General features: G+C 36.6%; 1 long non-coding RNA gene across 1 annotated transcript; it reads right to left on the bottom strand.

Annotated features, from left to right (window-relative positions):
- Positions 1-1,459: 1,459 nt before the first annotated feature.
- On the bottom strand, positions 1,460-12,036 carry LOC113973955. Its single transcript, XR_003536387.1, has 4 exons — positions 11,812-12,036; positions 6,707-6,790; positions 2,539-2,603; positions 1,460-1,702 (listed from the first exon to the last, which is right to left on the bottom strand). It is a non-coding gene; the product is annotated as an uncharacterized LOC113973955 (long non-coding RNA).
- Positions 12,037-18,480: the final 6,444 nt, after the last annotated feature.

Below are 18,480 nucleotides of genomic sequence, written 5' to 3'. Positions count from 1 at the left end.
ACAACATAAAAAAGAAAAAAGTCACACTGCATATACAGTCGTTTGTTCTTCAGGTCCTGAGGCTGATTTGAAAGCAACAGAAACCATACAAAAGTTAATAGGTCAAGGAGAATTTTATTAGTTTTGTGCATATACTGTCCAGAATGATAAGTAGTTACTACTTTCAAACTTTTGCCATCAATGCTTAAATTTAAAACAATTTCAGATTCAATGCCACTAAAAATATCAAGCTAGTAACAACTACTTTCCAAGAGTAGCCCTTTCATTTCTTGACAATTTTTTAACCATATAAATTCTGTAATGCTTAATATATTTGAAAAAGATGTTTTACTTATAGGGTTTGGTGGGTTTTTTTTCTTTTAGTAATTTTTTGCTTTCCTTTCTAAAGAATTGCCATGTTAAAGATTTAACTTCCTGGTTTGCCTTTTATTGTTTCTTTCAGTTGGACATATCTGTTATCATAAGATCTTATGTTTCCAATATCTTTATTTTCCCTTCTGTTAAAGATACAAGTTTTTCCTCTACATCCTTTTCCTTCTTCTGTTTGTGTAGGGAATACATCTACTCTGAAAATACACTGTCAAATCTTTAAATGAATGTGCTGCTGCAGCTCTTCCAGCCTTTTGAACAGGTATTTTAACAAACTGCCTCATTTTCCTCTCTGAAGTGAAATATTGTCATAGTGGACACTTTCCTTTTCCACAGGGATTTTAAAAGTAGATACCATCTGGTCACTTCTAGAGAGAAGCAATGTCTTTCTAAATGCTGCTTAGGTGTTTTCCTTTTGACCTATTTCTATGAGAAGCTTTCTTTTAAAATGTAGCCAATTTATGTGGCAATGATCAAAATCTCTTGTTACCAGCAAAAATTCTATTTTTTGGAATTCTGCCCACTACACTCCTAATAGGGTGATTAGTAACTCTATACATTCTTGTATTACTGCTGCTGCACTCCTCTAAGCTATCCCTGGATCTTTAGGCTCATATAAACACTTGTTGATATTCCTCAAGTATTCTTCAATCCATGCTTTTTTCGTTTCTTCATCTTTTGGAACCACTCCCCACAGTCTACTTCAGTATTTATAAGTGTTTTACTCCACAATATTTACGTGATTTCAGAGATTATAATTTATTTTTCACCAAATTCTTTGCATGTCCAATGTAACATCAGCTTTATCTAAAACCAGGCTTTTCAGTTAATTCCATTATTTCTGGATTCTGATATTTGTGCAGAAGTACATGTTCATTTGATCTTTTATTTTTATTTCTCTGTGGCTGTTAAGTATTCACCACAAGAAATTTATTGATTTTGGCTCTATCTTTTGTTGTTATACATAATTTTTATTTTTTTTTTAAATTAACATACCCCTGGAGAATGAAACAGTTGCTGACTTTCAAGCAGTTTTTATTTTAATGATTAGATCCAAAGGTTTCCTAGTTTGACATGCCAGAAGCCTTATTTCATTTTAGCTTTAGTGAATCCAGTCATTCCTCCATAGGTTTTCTCTATTTCTCTTGGGGTTTTTTCCTCCTGCATATTTTTCTCAGCCATGGACCAACATTTTTCTTCTCTTGGAAACCTTCCAGAGAAATGGTGCAGTACTTCATGGAAATCTTGATCTTAGTTTGTACTTGACGGTTTAATTTACTTTTTTTTTAACAAATGCAAGCTCAAGATTCAGGTGAAGGACTCATAGAACCATCTGTAAGAAAGGACCACTTTAATGAAATATTTAGAAGAGTCCTAATAATTATTTTTCTTTCTGAAACATTCACCAAAATCAGCACTTTACTGCAAAAGTTGTCTCCATTGGAAGATCCTAATTTGCTGAAATTTTTAGTAGAATAATTCCTGACAAGCAACAGAGGTATTATCACAGCTTCAGGTATGAATGTAAGAAAAGAAAAAGTAAAGTCACAGAGAACAAGTTTTATAACCTTTATATGTAAAAAAGAGTGATTATAGTAGTTGAACAATTATAGTCACAAGGTTATCAAAGTTTGCGTGCTCATAAGTACTCTTAAATGTTAGTCTTACTAATGGAGGTGTAGGACTACTGACACAAGTAAAAATAAGTATTTGATGTAGAACTGGAAATTATATCACAAATAGAATGTTTTCAAATTTAAGAATATGACCTATGTTGCTATTTTTTTGACTACAATTTTTCCCCCTTATTATTATATCTACTCTAGAAGGGTCCAATTTTCAATTCTAAACCTAAATTTTCAAGAATTATTATTTTTTTAAAAGACATTGAGGACAAATTAATCACATGGACTTAAGAAATTGTCATAAACCCCTGAAGGGTTTGATTTTTCATCTAAGTACACCTTCACAAAGTGTACTTTAACAAACCCTTCACAAAGATTTCCAAGAACCTTGCAGACAGGCTACAAAATTTAAGGACTGCACACGGAAGTAAAGCTTTCTGAGTCCTTGAACACCACCTGGTTTCAAAGTCTGACTATTTAACATAACCTGATTAACCATGCTGCTGTTTTGACACTGCCAAAAAGTAGAAACCCACAAACCCACAGATCTCAGAAGTTCGTAATAGAGGCCTCCAAAATACAAGAACAGGATGGTACCAGAGTCACCAGCTGTATAAAAAAAATCACAAAAGACTGTCACTAATAGCTGCACCACAGAGTAGTTTTGGTTTTAGAGTATAAGTGGCAATTGAAAAGAACTGTGTAACAACCTCTTGATGGTCATTGTGATTGATAGCATCAGCAGAGGCATTTTTGGGGTGCACTTGGGAGGGAAGGGAGAGGAGGAAGGAGAGGGAAAGGAAGGAAAGAAGAGGGAAGGGTGAAGAGAGGAAGGCAGAAAGGAAGAAGACAGAGATGAGACTGAATTTGCAATGGTAGGGCTCATTTCTGAATTATCACCATGTTTCTGAGTCTCCTCTGAGGCTTTAAGAAAGTCAGGTATAAGGCACCACTGCTGGTGGTGGTGTCAGAGTTTTGTCCTACACATTGCTTTGCAGTCAGAATATGCAACAAAGAAAGCAGATTTTTGTCAGATTTCTGGCTTTGGTATTCACTGCACAAAGCATGCATGGAGGTATGAAAGTCAGAGGGGGTTCGTGGAAACAGAAGGGAACTTATATTTCTTGAACAGAAAAAAATCAAAATTTGTGCTGGTACAAATGTTTTTAATAACAGCTTTCAAAATTCTTACAATGTTTTTGTTAATAAATCTGTACAGATTGAAAAGTTAGTTACCTTACTAAAAAAATAGTGTAGTTGTTCCTATCTCAGTTTTCAAACTGTAATTATTTTGCACTTGTCTAGTTTTACACTAAGGCATCTAAAAACAAGTCTTTCAGAAATGGAATTACCTACTTAAAAGAAAGTATTGTTAAGACAATCCTGAAAGCTTTAGAAAATCCTTCCTGTACTCTAATTTTTAAGAAAGAAAAAAAAGACAGAAAAAACTAAGTAACTTTAGATTCCAAGCAATAATTTAATGTCAAAGGAGAGAGGAGAATTTTTGTCTCTAATAGCTCACCATAGCCTTCCTCAGTAGCAATGCATGGATCAACACTGAATGTAAATGTATTATATCTGCTATTATTTAAAGTATTATAAATCTGATAACCAGACTGCTCTTAGTGTATTCCACTTACATCATGAAAACCATTCCTTCAGATCAACTTTAACATCTTTAAAGCTACTCATAATATGAGCACCAAAATCTAATGTGTTTGACACTTTGCAATTGGATGGACTAAATCTGCACATGATCAGTTACCACAGTTTCTACTAATGAGCAGTAACTTGGTAAAGTGTGGTAACTCACTCACTTCCAGCATATGCTTAAATGCCAAGAAAATATTCAGAACTACCCTGATTCTTTTCTAGGTAAGTCTTCCAGACTGCCACCCATCTGCTGCTACCAAAAATACAAACTCAGTGATACATTTGATTAAATGGATTCTGCTGCCACCATTTCATTTGAAGTTTTGGTGAAAACAACAGATAACAGCTTCATACTTCTGTAACGCTCCAGATGGTGATAATTCTTTTCTAAGCATCCCAGGACTGCAGGTAGAAGTATGTTGACAAAACACATCACTGGAATTTTAACACCACTTGACGTGCAAAGTTAAAGCAAGTATTTTTATCTGCTTTCAGTATTTGTTACTGTCATACACTCTTTGTTGGTTGGAAGGCATTTGGCATTGTCTTATATCTAGAAAGAAGACTATCAGTACCACTTTTACACTATAATTGACCTATCAACACCAAAGAATGTTCAGTGAAATCTGAGTATTTTGTTCAAATATGAGCAACATGACCTGCAATTTCCTCTGCCACAAACAACTGGATAATAGGTCATAAATTCTTCTCAAAGCAGTAGCTACCAAAGAGATCTTTGGACTTACATACTGTGCCATCACCTTGGCCTATATTGGGCAATTGCCTGTAGCATACTGACCTGATGAGTTTTTCAAGATTTGATGGATCCTATGAATAATACAGCACAGATGCATGTAAAAATTGATCCAGTTCTACTGAAAACTCAATTTTGAGTTTTGTAATAGCATCTGGAAAAGAACTTGCCATAATATTACAACAGCAGTTTAGTGGTACATTGTACCAGGTTCTGCAGATCTTTGATGAGGTTTTGATTAAACTCTACCTCTCATTTCTGTTGAAACAGATCCACACTCTCAATTTGAAGTCTATTTGAAGTGACCAGCAATGTGGTTTACATTTGAGTTACCCTAACAGGTTTTTGTAACAAAATTAAAAGAAGCAGCATGCAGTGGATGAAGGTCAGATATACTCAATGTTTCTAAAAATGGTCCTTTTGTAAATTAATAGTGTCTTAAGATTCTTACCATTTTATCATTTCAAATAAAATTTACACTTAATTATAGTGAATCGTTCATATTATATTAGGGTAAAGAGTATATTGTTTTCAAATCTTTATTACTTTGGAACTCTTTACAAACAATCTGCTCCGCTCTCTCAATCTGTTGCTGAAGCCTCTTCATGCCAGTAATTGAACATGGTTTTCCAACTCAGAGGCTCTTCTCACTGTCTCTTTTGTGGCAAATTCCTCTAAATGTGAGCACTGCTAACCCTCCCCTACATACACAAATATTCCTAGGCATCTGTTCTGCAGATGACAGCCATTCTTCTTAAAAACTAGAACATACGCAGACTTTGGAAATGTACAGTCTACACTGGAAATGTACCGTACACAGCTCTGCCAAAGCTGGCAGAACCAACAGCAACAGGTTCAACTTTTCCGGTGTCAAACCTGCTATACATAACATCTATTTGTCCAGTATTTCCAATTATCTACAGCCTGGGCTGCCAGATTCTCTCAAATGCAACAGGTCTTTGCCAGAAGTGCTAGGGCAGTAGATCACTTCTCAAACTGGTTGTTTGAACTCCAAAAGCCACAGCTTACCACTCATGTTCCTGGAGCTGGCAGGTCTGAGTGCAGCACGTGTTTCAGTGTTGACAGTCCTTCCAAAAACATTTTACAGGCAGTTGATTTGTTAATGGTTGTGTTGCCCAGATTTGTGTTTTTACAGAACTCACATGCTGTTCTGTTGGCACAGCAGATCCACATGTATGTGAGCCCTAGACCTCTATAGGAGAAGAAAAAAGTTGTTTCAGCCAGAAACTGGTATTGGCCATTGCTTAGCATAAACAAATCCCAATGAGACTGTGCTTATAAGAAAGAGGCATTAATAATGCAAGGCATTGACACCACCAATTTTTCACTGACATTGATGAGTTCTTGAAATTGAGTTTTTCATAAAATAATATGGTTTTCATTGCAACAGGTCAGTTGAATTTTTCTCAAACTCCAGCTGAATTTTCAAACTGAAAGATGAGAAATGTCTTCTAAATAACAAGGGTTTAGGGGCATTTGGCCGAAGAGATGAGGGCTAGAAACTCTACCTCCTCTCTGCTTTTGGCAGATGAGTCATCAGCCACGGATGCTTCCCTTTAGCTTTTCTTAAAAGATACCATTTCAAAAGTTTTCTGATTTGAGATGGAAAATTTTCAGCTTCCAAATTAATTGGGAAGATCTATTAAACCAGAAAAATTGCTTTTGAAGATGATCAAGCCTTTGAAATGGTTGGTTGCATGGCCTTAGACAAGTTGTTTAATTTCTCTCCTACTGTGAAAGTAGAGATAACACAATTGCCTAGCCTATACTGCTACTGTGGATCAGCTGAAGACTCTGGTGTGCTTAGCAAACTTGGAATTTCTAGCAAACTTGGAATGTTCTAGCAATCCTTGAGATCTGGAGCAAGTTTCATAACACCTCTGAGAGGAATGATGTGCGATCACAGACTTGCAGTTTTCGGGGGACAGATTATTTGATTAAAGGAATAAAAGGAGGTTTAAAATATAATTTTGCATGCATCAGGATGTGGTATGATTTTTACAGGCAAGATTGGAAGAAAGTCCTGAAAGAAAGTTGTCTAATGCTATCAGCTCTGCTACACTTTTTCCCAAGACACTCTTTAAAGTAGTTTTACTCAGTCTAAGGAATGTGCAGTCTTTGTAAGCTTTTGCAGTCATTTTGATATAAAATTCAGCTGAATTAGGTATTAATGGGTCAAGACTTAAATCGGATAGTGAGGATATGTCTTTTGTTGTTTTAAATTCATATCACATTTTACTTTATACATATTACACATACACAAAGTAAATTGATTACTCCTTACCCTAATTATCAAGGATGTTTGGCAGTTGAAGGAGAAACCGCAAGGCGATGTTTCTTTGACAAACTAATAGAGGTAGCTGTTGTTCTAAAACACAGTGAAGAGATATAAAATCATATTGCTATAGACAATGGAGAGACCAGTTTTTATCTTTTACAAAATGGTGTTCTCTTGATAAAATGCTTGCCTAAATTTACAAGAAACAACATTAAATTTTAGCTCCATTTTAGAAAAACTGTTTTTGCATCACTCTAATTCTATGGATGTGACTAATCCAGGTAACTTAATTGGGTCTACTCATGTAATTAGAATTATGTGTACTTAAGTGTTGGTGTGATTAGCTTCTTGATGACGCCATGGTGAAATCATGTCCCATTCATCTTGTATCAGATGTATTTTGTAAATTATTTTGATGCTAAATATTGTATATTATGTCAAATTTGAAAAAGGAATTAATAGAAGATTATTGGCTTGTTGCCATCACTGCTAAGACAGTCGCAGAGCACCTTTTAGGGCTATTATAACATGAACTGTGGGAGGCTGATTTTCTCATACAAAACTGACTCATTTTGCTAATAAGAGGGGTTTTATTTTAGAACTATCTCTGTGAAAGTATCCATTTACCTCTTGACACATATCTTATAATAAGATTTTTTTTAAAGTGGAATATAGTATTTCCAATGACTGTTCCAAGCTATACACATGTATATAAAAATATTTTTTTAAGTACTTAAAATAATTTACCTACATTTTCCTCATTTTTTCTCTTATCCCTTAAATGTTTACTCCAAACCGTATTCTAACCCATATACGTAATATACTTTGACACATTCCATATTCCCTTGAGTCTTATAATCAGAATTATTGACATTTTCTCCACCTCAGTGAAACTGATATACTGATACACTGATACTGAGCACACATCTGCAACTCATTCAGGCCATGAGAACAATCCTAGGAATACAAAATTATTCTATAAACAGATAAAAAGAAATTGGCAGTGCAAAATCTATTAATATTCCTTCAGTTCTAAAACTGGAGTGACAGTGTGCTGTGCCCAGTAACAAAAGGAAATGAACCATTTTTTCCCAAAAATAAAATACATGGGGAAAGGTGATGGATAACTATGCATTGCCCAAGTGTGAAATTACCTAATATTAACAGAACAAATACTATACCAAATCATTGGAAAATATTATTCAAAATACAAGTCTATACCACATGCCAACACTCTTTGAAGACAAGGAAAAGGTGCTAACTCCAGCAAAAACTGGTTTAGGACCTAAAATATGTTTTACTATCAAAAAGACAGAACGTGTAAGAGCATTTTCCAGTATTTGGCACTTGTATGCAGTTATTACGAAAAAAAAAACAAAAATGCTACTATGTATTTGTTAACTCAATTTTACCTAAATTAGTCTCATAGTGAAGCATCTCATCCTTCTGCTAAAATTGTACATCCATATCATTGAAATACAGCTAAAGAAGTTTAAATTTCCTCTTGAAAAGGAAGTATGGTCAATGAATAGTGATTTAATTGCTTAAAACAATACATTAAAGAAAATTTGCCATATACAAAATATCGGTTGACATGCATTCCATAAACAATAAAATCAGAGACTTTGTACAAATGAGAAAGAAAAAAACTCATCATAGATGTATGCAAACATCTGTGTAAGCTGATAACTTGATTTTATCATAATTGTATGTACACAATAACCTAGTTTTAAAATTGTATGTGGAATGCTTATCAGGGCCTTTCTATAGCCCTTTGACCATGGAACGGCAAATCCATTGTAAACCATGTTGCCATGGTAAAATACAAACAAAAAACTAAGTAGAAGGTGAACTAATTTGGAGCTTCCAAAGTCAAATATATTTTTTCCTTGAAAATACATAGAATCGAGAATACATAAAAGCTAATACAGAAATTAATTTTACGGTATTATTTCAACCAGTATGTAATTACTACTTATAAGAAGAGGTACGGAATGAAATAGTGTGAACTAATTGATATCCATCTCTTTCACTACTTTCCCACAATGAGCCCCATAAGAGTTCATTATTTGCTTCCTAATTGTCAGACAGTGGGTGGCAAGGACTCTCCACCTTTTTCTCACTTTATTGCTGTTTACTGGGGCACTGCCTAGGAGTAGGAACAGCTAGTTCAAGATGCTATCCTAACTCAGCCCCAGGTGAGGTTAGAATTGCACCCAGAACTAGGTCATAGGAGACAGGTGCCTTTTTCACATTATATACATGAAATTGTATCAGAGCACAGTGGGTCTGTTATTCCATTTAAAACACTAAGAGCCAGGTTCCCTGCTGTAATGAATAATGACTGATGTTGAAAGGTGAAAATGCATACAAATACATTAGGCTATCTACAAGTTTGGCAGTTAAGTTGCTTATTTCGAAGATAAGAGATGTACTTGTCAAAGTTTTTTCCTGACTCATATAGCAAGTATTTAACTTAGTCTTCTCAATAAAAAGCATGATTAATATCTGGACACCTTTCTGACAAAATATAGTGATGTAAGTTGCAAAATATACAGTTTAGGACCTGACATTTGGTTTAGACCTTTAAATTGCCCTGTCAGCAACAGAATGTATATAAAATAGTATCAAAAATATCCTTTAGAAGTTCCTTTAAAATCTTACAATAGGGATGTTATTTTAAAACTTTGCTTACAGAACAGCATGACACAGAAGATTGTGTCTAGCCTGAGAATATGCTCCCAAAAGAATAAAAGAACATGTGCTTAAGTTTCAAACTTAAATAAATTCCCTTCTAGCATTACACTGGGGAAAGGCACTTCATGTGAAAGAGCAATTCCACTCATCATTGTGAAACCCTGCTTACAAGGTTAGAACCTTTGTCATCGCTAAATGTTGAGGGGAAAGTTTTACCTTTAATGATACACTAGATTGGGTATCACAGCAGATGTTATCTCTTCCAGCATGCCCTATTAAAAGATTTCTAGTATTGCTATGGAAATCACTTATAAGTAGAAGATACTGTACATCATTAAATGCACTGAGTGGGCTGTAATGAAAGTTCTACTGAATGAAATGCTACTCTATCATTTTGATAAAGATCAGCATGGATCAATATCACTATCTTTTCAAACCATTTTTATACACACTTTAGTGACATTCAAAGCTACTTTTTGGAAACGGTATTTGTATTCTGTTAAACTTACCTGTAGTCTGTCCACCTAATAACGACCTACTTTTTTCATTTTTAATATTTCCCAGTGGTTCACCAACTGGTGCTTTTTATTATGTGTCATAAGTATCACTTACATTTTCACCACAGGTTGTCAGTACTATTTGTTGGGTAACCCAAGACAGCAGCTGCTAACCTTTTCATTAAAAAATCACAGGCTAACTAGACAGACATCAAATCAGAATAGCAATTATAAACCTTTATGCCCCAATAATTCAAAAATTATAAGAGCTCTTCCTTTAATACTTGTAATTTCAGAGTAGTTGCTGACATCTTAAGGATTTTTCTGTGACATTATATGTGGCAATGCATAATACTTCTTTTCTTCTTTGTCTTTCTGGGTATTAACAAAGCATTAAGAAATAAACTGATCTGGCAACCTGTGAATCATAAGACAGTTATACCAATATCAAGGACATAACAAAGTATTTTCCCAACAATTCACCTTATTTCACAAAAATTATGTCAGAATACCAGTGGACTCATTAGAAAAGAAAAATGTTTTTTGGTTGGTTGGTTGGTTGGTTTTGGTTTTTTTTTCAATTTTTGTTTGTTTGTTGTTTTTGTCTGTTTTTTGTTTTGGTTTGTTTTTTTTTGTTTTGTTTTGTTTGGTTGGTTTGGGTTTTTTTGTTTGGTTGGGTTTTTTTGTTTTTAGTTATGGGGTTTTTTTAATTAGTGTGCTGGTTTAAAGGTAAACCAGCAGGGGAAATGAACCCAACTCAAAAGAGAGATTATAAATCAGAATAACAATTTAATAAAATAATACAATAAATACGATTATACAGACAAACAATTGGTTTTAACCCACAAACCCCAAATGTATAACCCAGCACCCTGGGGCATGAACAGAGTGGTGTTCGTTGGGCCCCCTGAGTCCAAAGTAAAAGGAGAGGGAAAAAAACCTGTTGGTGAGAGTGCTGTTGCTGTCTGGTTGAGAGTGGTGGTCTCAGTCTCTGGATCCTACGAGTGGTTAAAAAAGTCCCAAGACTCCAAGATTATACATATCCTCCAGTTCAGCAGGAATGCCCAGTATCTCCCTCAGGGTGGGGGGTTCCACGATGGGTGTGAGGACAGGAGCATCCTCCTATCTCACAGTTTATAGCCTAAGGAGCCTCTTAACACCCAGTTTATAACCTGAGGAGTCAGGCTGCTCTGGGCAGAGGGTGTAAATGGTCTATTGATAACAGTTTCTGGGAAATGGCATGGAAGGCTATAGAATACACAGTTTTGGGTTACACCCATCCAGTGATGAACTGGTCCCAGCTGTTCTAACTAGGACATTTAGCAATTTTTCTCTTCTCCTCACTACTAAGTACTTTTATTTTTCTCAATACTGTGCTGTTCCAAGGGTCCTTCTTTTCTTCCCATTGCAGACTTTATGATCAGCCTCCCTAGATTCTATATCCCAGAGGATGCATCTTTATCTAACTGAACATACACTTTCTTTTATGTTTTTGCCAATATTTAGGAGGATTGGGATAAGGCAAATTCTGAATACAGATCCCATAATATGTAAGTCGAAGGTCACCTTGGAAACTGCGTATCAAGGTATCTAAAATAAAATTTGGACTGTACATAAAAGTTGTAGTTTGCCCAGAAGAGTCAGGCCTAGAAATCTACTTTTAACAGATGATAACCTGCCTCTGAAAGTTACATGTGTACTCCCTAGTGATACATTTCGTTGAACTGAAACTTATCTCAACACCTAGAAGAAAGGCAAGGGAACAAATACAGAACCATGGATGATTTCAGTGTTTTGCCCCAGGATACGTGATCATTGATTATTCCCACACAAAATCCAGTGCAGTCACCATGGAGCTTGACTGCCCTCCTCACATATCAGAGCTCCAGGGTTCACACTTTAACATCTCCTATTTACCTTATGACTGTGAGCCTCTATCTTCACTATTCCTGGGTAACAGCTCCATTACTGCCTGTACGTTTTCCACCTGGGTAAGTGCCAAAGACCTGCAACCACATATGTGCCCCTCTTCTACAGCTCCCAAAAGAAATCTTGAGTGTGTCAGCCCAGAGCTGGTTGACAGACTGATAGGAAGTTGGCTGCTTACCCTCACTAGCTAATTAAGCACAGCATATCCTAACGTGTGCTAAAAGCAGAAGGATTCTGTATTTGGTGTCAGCAGAGAGAACCTACCCCTTCTGTGACACATGAAGGGGCTCTCAGCATGGAACAGTGAAAGAAAATATTAGTTGCCTGTAAAATTATAATAAAATACTTTCTTTGTGGCAAGCATTTGTGGATTTTAGAATAAAGCATGTAGGAAAGTTCTAGGGCAACTGCATTGCAAAAATAAGAAGGAAGGGTATTTCTGAGAAAAGAGGGTCAAAACTTCATTTGTTATAGTCCTTGTGATTTTGTCAGAGGAACACCACTCACTTTACAGCTACAGAGAGTTGGCCAAAAAATTGCATGTAGACTTCTACAGGGAACAAAAACATAACAAAAAGTTAGTGAATCTCTGGTGAGCTTTAAGTTGGGAAGAAAGAACTGTTTATATGAGGGAGTGTATAATGTTTCAGAGAAGAGCTGAATTCTACCTAGCTGTTCTAAAAAAAACAAAGGAGATTTTTTTTCTTTCCCTTGCATCGCTGTAAAAGAAACATGTTGAATGAGGGAGAGGGAGGGTGTTTGCCTAGGGTGACTGGCACGCACAAAGGCACTAGCTAGCAGATCCACATTCTAGGCTGATAATCTTCAAAAGACTTGGGGGGGAGGAGGTGATGAGTTCTCTTTCCCTCTCCTCCCAAAACAACGGACACTTCACTTTTACCCTGACTAAGGGAGGGGATGTGTGTGTAAAGGCATCTGGCTGTGTCTGGCCCCATTTCGCCTCCGTTCTCCTGTGCCCTGTTCTGCCCCCAGCCCAGACTTGCTCAGATTTCATCGGAGAGGCTTGGCCCTTCTGCGAAGGAACCTTTGGGGGAGTCCCGGCTGGAGCCAGCCACTGACAGCGTGAGTCTGTGCGAAGAAATCGTTTTTCCCCTTCTCCCCTTCCCCTCCTTGGTGTGGGGGAATCTCCATTTCGGCTCCTCCCACACTCCGGGGCCCTCACGAGGCGACTGCCAGAGCCCAACAGCGCCCCCTGCTGGCCAACACAGGGCAACTGCAGGCTCTGCTCCTCCAGTGACCCAACAGCGCCCCCTGCTGGTAGTGGTGAGAATTGCGCCAAAAGGCAGAAAGTGCTGAACTGTTTCCTTTTTGAAGGGGATTTTTGGGTACAGGGTTATTGTTTAGTTGTTTTTGTGTTCTTTTGTTGTTCTTCCAATACGCATATATCCTTTAATAAATGGCTGTGTTATGGTTTACTTTGGCTGAACACCAGGTATCTACTGGGCCTGCACCCAGCTCCCTCTGGAGGAAAGGGGAGGGGAAAGGGGGAAAAGAGGGAAGGAAAAAGAAACTATCAGAGATCAAAACTGCTAAGAAAAATTATCTATATTTACACCAAAATGGAGAACACTATAAGTAATATGAGTACAGAACTAAACCCCTGGTGGCCTAGTGGTTAGCATGCAGGACTCTCACTGCTGTGACCCAGGTTCGATTCCTCGGTCCCCTGGGCAGATGGAACCCGTTAGCCCTGTGAGGCCATCCATCTATGAGAAGGTCACTCTAAACAAACCTACGTCCTGAGGACCTCACTGCCATTGTCCAAGCTTGCTTGGCCCCGGCAGATGAACCTTAGGATTAAAGGGTGGGCTCAGTTCAGCGCAGGCTGTGTCTCACCTAAAAAATCCATTGCGCAGGCTGGAAAGGTAAAAGACCTTTCCCAAAATCTTCGTTCGCGAAGACTGGCCATTATTATTACAGAACTAAAAATAAAGGTACTTCCCCACAACTGACACTCCTCCTCTGAACAGGCTGCCCAAAATGCTCAGCTACCAGAAGAGAAGAGAGCACTGACTTCCTTCCTGTGTCTTTTATATCAGAATTGACATAGCATGGCATGGAATATCTTATTGGCAGAATAAACATCAGATGATCTAACCTATTTCTGTTTCCTTCCCAGGGAGTCTCACTAACCCATCACAGGCTGTTATTTTTTTCTTTCCCCATACTTCCTCGATTGGAGTCTCTTAATTTCAGATTTACAATTGCTTGGAAGGAGGAGCTTGGTCTTCCTTATAATTCATCTTCCTTAGCAAAACACTTCAGTTTCATTAATCTGAGACATTAGCTTTTTTTATTTTTCCTAACATCAGCGCGTGTTTTCTTGCTTTGGGAATGAGGGTAGCAGCTTCACATGGTGGACTGAAATGTTCGCAGAGTCCAGGCATTTTTCTTGTAAATTTAAATCAGAATACCTCTGTCATCTGGCATTCACAAACATGTACCCTGGTGGTAAAAGCTAGTGAGTGGATTTTCCTGTGCCTTAATATAACCAGAGGGAAGTAAGCAGTGGGAATGAAGATTGGAAACACTGAAATAGAGTGTAGACAGATGGAATTCAGACCTAAGCATGATAGAGGCAGCAAGTTATCCCTGTTGCTGAAAGGTTTGAGTGACTTTCAGATAAAGTTTCTAAATTGCTTGTCTGTTCCAAGAGCACCTTTTCTTTGGAGTAATCTGTCCTAAATCCTCTCTGCCTCTTCCACTGGGGACATAATTTCTAATTTGTACTCATTAGAGGGTCCAATGAGCCATATCTGCCCCCAGATTATCCCATAGTTCCCTACCCCTCAGGAATTTTGCATAAATTATGGTTTAAGAAGGGTTTCTATGCATATGGATGTCCAATGGATTCAGGAGAAAAGAGCTTTTGACAGCTCCCCTTACAAGCCCACTGGTCTTGGCTCTGCCATTGCCACTGAGAGCTGTGATGGGATGGCTGTCTTCTCTACCAAATCCCTCTTCAGGTTAATGCTCCACTGGAGCAGACTTGGTTGTATAGGAAAATAAACTAAGAGAAGAAAGATTAATTGAACTGTTTTAATAATATTTGAAGCAGTGATATCTAGAATATGGAGAAATGTGTCGATATTTGCAAGCATTTTAATGCAAACAACTGTGGTAAAGTGTATCTTGTGCTTTAGTTCAACTGTCATTCTTACTCTGTCCATGTACTGATGCACTGGAAACCTTGTCCCCCTTCACTATCCCGAACTCTTTCAACTCATTCCAGTCCTGTCACAACTCACTTTTTCACTCACACATTGCAGATTTCTAGAGCACTTTCTTTCTGAGGAAGCTGCTGAGCACTTTTTGCAGACTTTTCCCCAGATTCTCTGAAAATCTCAGCCTCCTGGACTAGTTCCATCTTTTGAATGCTCATGTCTGGCCCTGGCCCAGACAGAGCACATTTGTCAGCTCAACCAGGACATTAATATTCACATTGTGTCCCATCCCTTACAGCCAGCATTTAAGCCTTGAGAATATTGGAAAGATGCCTCGAAGGATGTGAAAGGATATTATTTCCTTCCTTAAATAGAAAGAAAAAAAATAAATTATATCAGAGCCACCAGCACACTCAATGATTAATTTTTAAAAGCAGAAATCTCTAGGTTAGATTAAGAACTACAACACCAAATATTGCATGTGCAGTTGAGTACATTTAATAGCAATTTTAAGTTACCTGACTCCTAAATTATTTAAAATAGACATTTGTGCTGTTCTAAGCATACACAGACACACATAGACTCATGAATAGTTGTCCTTCATTTCAGAATGACCTGTCATGTTTCTTCTGATGCCTGTCTCTGGACTGATTAAGTTTGATGAATGGATAAATACAAGTTAATCTCCAGGATTTGTCTCTTTGTAAGTTAGACTTATTTTTGGTTTGTTTTTTTTTTAAGTGGAGAAGTCAAAATATTTTCTTCATAATTATAATTCAATTTATATTTGAATTATTTCAAGAAATTCTCACTGTTACATTTAATTCCTTTTCTTGACCCCCTCTTTTCTGTTTGCTTAAAATGAGTGTTTTTTCCTACATGAATATGCTGTAGGAACAGTTGTATGATGCATAATTTGTTTTGGGATGAGGAAACTCACCCACAAAGTATAAAATGAAGCATTAACCTCTTTCAGCCAATATTATCTCTGCTGGTCTCTCTATTTGTTCCACAAACTGAATTTCTAAGATATATATATAACCTTTCATTTTCTGGAATATTTTACAAATATTTTATTATCTTCATTTTCCCCCCTTAAATATAAGTAGCCCGATAAAATTTGCGGTAAAATAATTGAAAATATTTTCATTAACTACATAAGAAATAGATCAACAGACTGCATTTACAACATGCCTCAATGAAATGCTGAGATACTGCTTAATACATTACAGTAGTTGCAAACAAAACTTTTTTCATGTCCATCCACACAATTTTATTATTCTGGAAAATGAGGCAAATTATTCTGAAAGCTAAAAGTAGATTTTCATTTTGCATTCAGATAACTGTAAAGGGTTCAAGTTTGAATTTACTTGTTAAATATTGATAATTAACATTATAAATAAATACGGTGTTAGGGAATGATTCAAGAAATAACTGAAACCTCATAGCCAAGTGTAGGCATTGGAGTCCAACTGTGGTTTAACTTACCTGACTGAGAAGTCAGAAGAACCACTTTCCCTTCTCAGGTCTCCCTCAGATTTCTAACAAGCTTCATCCCTGCTGAAACCAGGATTTATTCCATCCTGAAACTGGTTTTTTCTATGGCATCAAGGAGTCATGCTCCACTGGTCAATGAAAAAAAGGTCTTCACCATGCAAATGCTTTTGAGGTAGAGTTCTACATGCTCTTGACACTATGCTTTTGTCTGAAATATTACACAAATTGGTGCAATATGTTTCAGTCTTTTAGGACAAACATGACTGTTGCTAAAGAAGTAACTCCTTGTTTAGATGGCAATGTGCTTTGCAAAATAAGGGTACCCAGTAATGGCTTCCAGGAGAAATGAAAGGTTCTGTTAACACTACTAGAAGCTAGACTGGATCATGAATCATTAGTAGTGCTTGCTAATTGTGCCCTTTCTTTCATCTAACAAGATAATAAAAATCAGTGACCTGTTAGAGCGTAACAAGAAAGAGCAAAATTCATTTTATGTAAAAAATGGATTGTGCTACAATGCTACAGTCTTACAGGGGTTTCTTATTTATAGATTTTTCTCTAAAAGGGGAGAGTCATCACCTTAATATCTTGCCATCTTACACGAATATGTAGATTTATCCTCAGAAGACCTCTAAAATATGGAACAAATTAATTCAGTGTTACAAGGTGGCGAACTGTAGCTGAGGAAGTCACACGGGAAGCCTGTGGAAGAAGCAGAAACTGACTTTATGGGGCAAAAAAATTCAGTGAAAAAAACCAAACTTAAATATGTTCCACATTATTTAGAACAGGGGAAAAACCACTCTGCAAAATAGTCAACACCAAAAAACCATAAATCACGTTTTAACCAGAAAGAATATTTTATGGTGTGTTTCTTACAGTAATCTTTCATACAGAAAGTTTTCAAGTTGGTATATTTTTTGCCCACTCTGAAGGAAAACCAAAAACAACAACAAAGAAAAGCCAACCCTAAAAACAATCAAACTTCCTTTAAAAATCAAAGCAGGAAGAACAGTCACAGCAGTTTTCAATCCTCAGCCTACAAGTAATAGGTTTTCCCTTTCTCTCCTAATTTTATTGGAGTCGATTCCATTTTCTTGTCAAATTGGATATCCACTTCTGAAAAAGCAGGCTTTGTTTGCTTTAGGGTCTATTCAAGGAGAGTAACATCCCACAAGAAGCCTCATGATACGGTCAAAACTGATGACCTACTACAATAATATTGTGGAAAATGAAATATTATTCTTGTGAAGTCTCTTGGGACTTCCACTTTTGTTTGAGTGTAATAACTCTCTGAATGAGATGGATCCCCTGAGCATGAGGATATCTCCACTGAATTCCAAAGGCCTGTGTCAGTTTATATAAAATACAAATTCAGCCCCTTTGGATTTTTTTATATTACTGAAAAATGCCATTAATTTTCTAATAAATACCTTTCTTATTGTTTATCTGCATATGGTTTTCTCTGTCACAAATGTATTTTTAACTAAAAAACTATCTCTTGAATGTTAGTACTTTGTTTGTGATTACAAAGCACAAAGAATTTTAAGCCAGAAAGATTTAGAAGTTCTTCAGTAACCAATCTCCATTGCTGCAAAATTAAATCTGCACATATTCCATTTCATATTTCATCAGCGCAAACACTTCCAAATGCACTTCAAGAAGTCCAGTATTTTCATGCATTGAGTTTTAACATAAATCAGAATACTGCAGTGTTCTTAGATGGGGGTAAAGTAGCCTGAAGAGCTAGCAGGTAGAATTAGGCTGGCAAAATAATGGTATTTTTGGTCTATGCTATTTTTCAAAACATTTCTCACTCTAGAGACAGATTGCTATCAGATTAAGATCTTATTTTCTTTTAAAGACTTTCTACTTGTGGCCTTAGAGGAATGTGAAAGTTCATCAAATGTAAGAGAAAGGACAACAGTTACCAAATCCCTCTGAACCACTATCCTCTCACTTCTCTCCAAAAGTA

Source organism: Neopelma chrysocephalum, unplaced genomic scaffold, assembly GCF_003984885.1.
Source record: "Neopelma chrysocephalum unplaced genomic scaffold, ASM398488v2 Primary Assembly neopelma1_108, whole genome shotgun sequence".
Lineage (NCBI taxonomy): Eukaryota > Metazoa > Chordata > Aves > Passeriformes > Pipridae > Neopelma > Neopelma chrysocephalum.
Note: the sequence above shows the minus strand (reverse complement) of the source record. Positions and strands in the feature narration are given on the sequence as shown.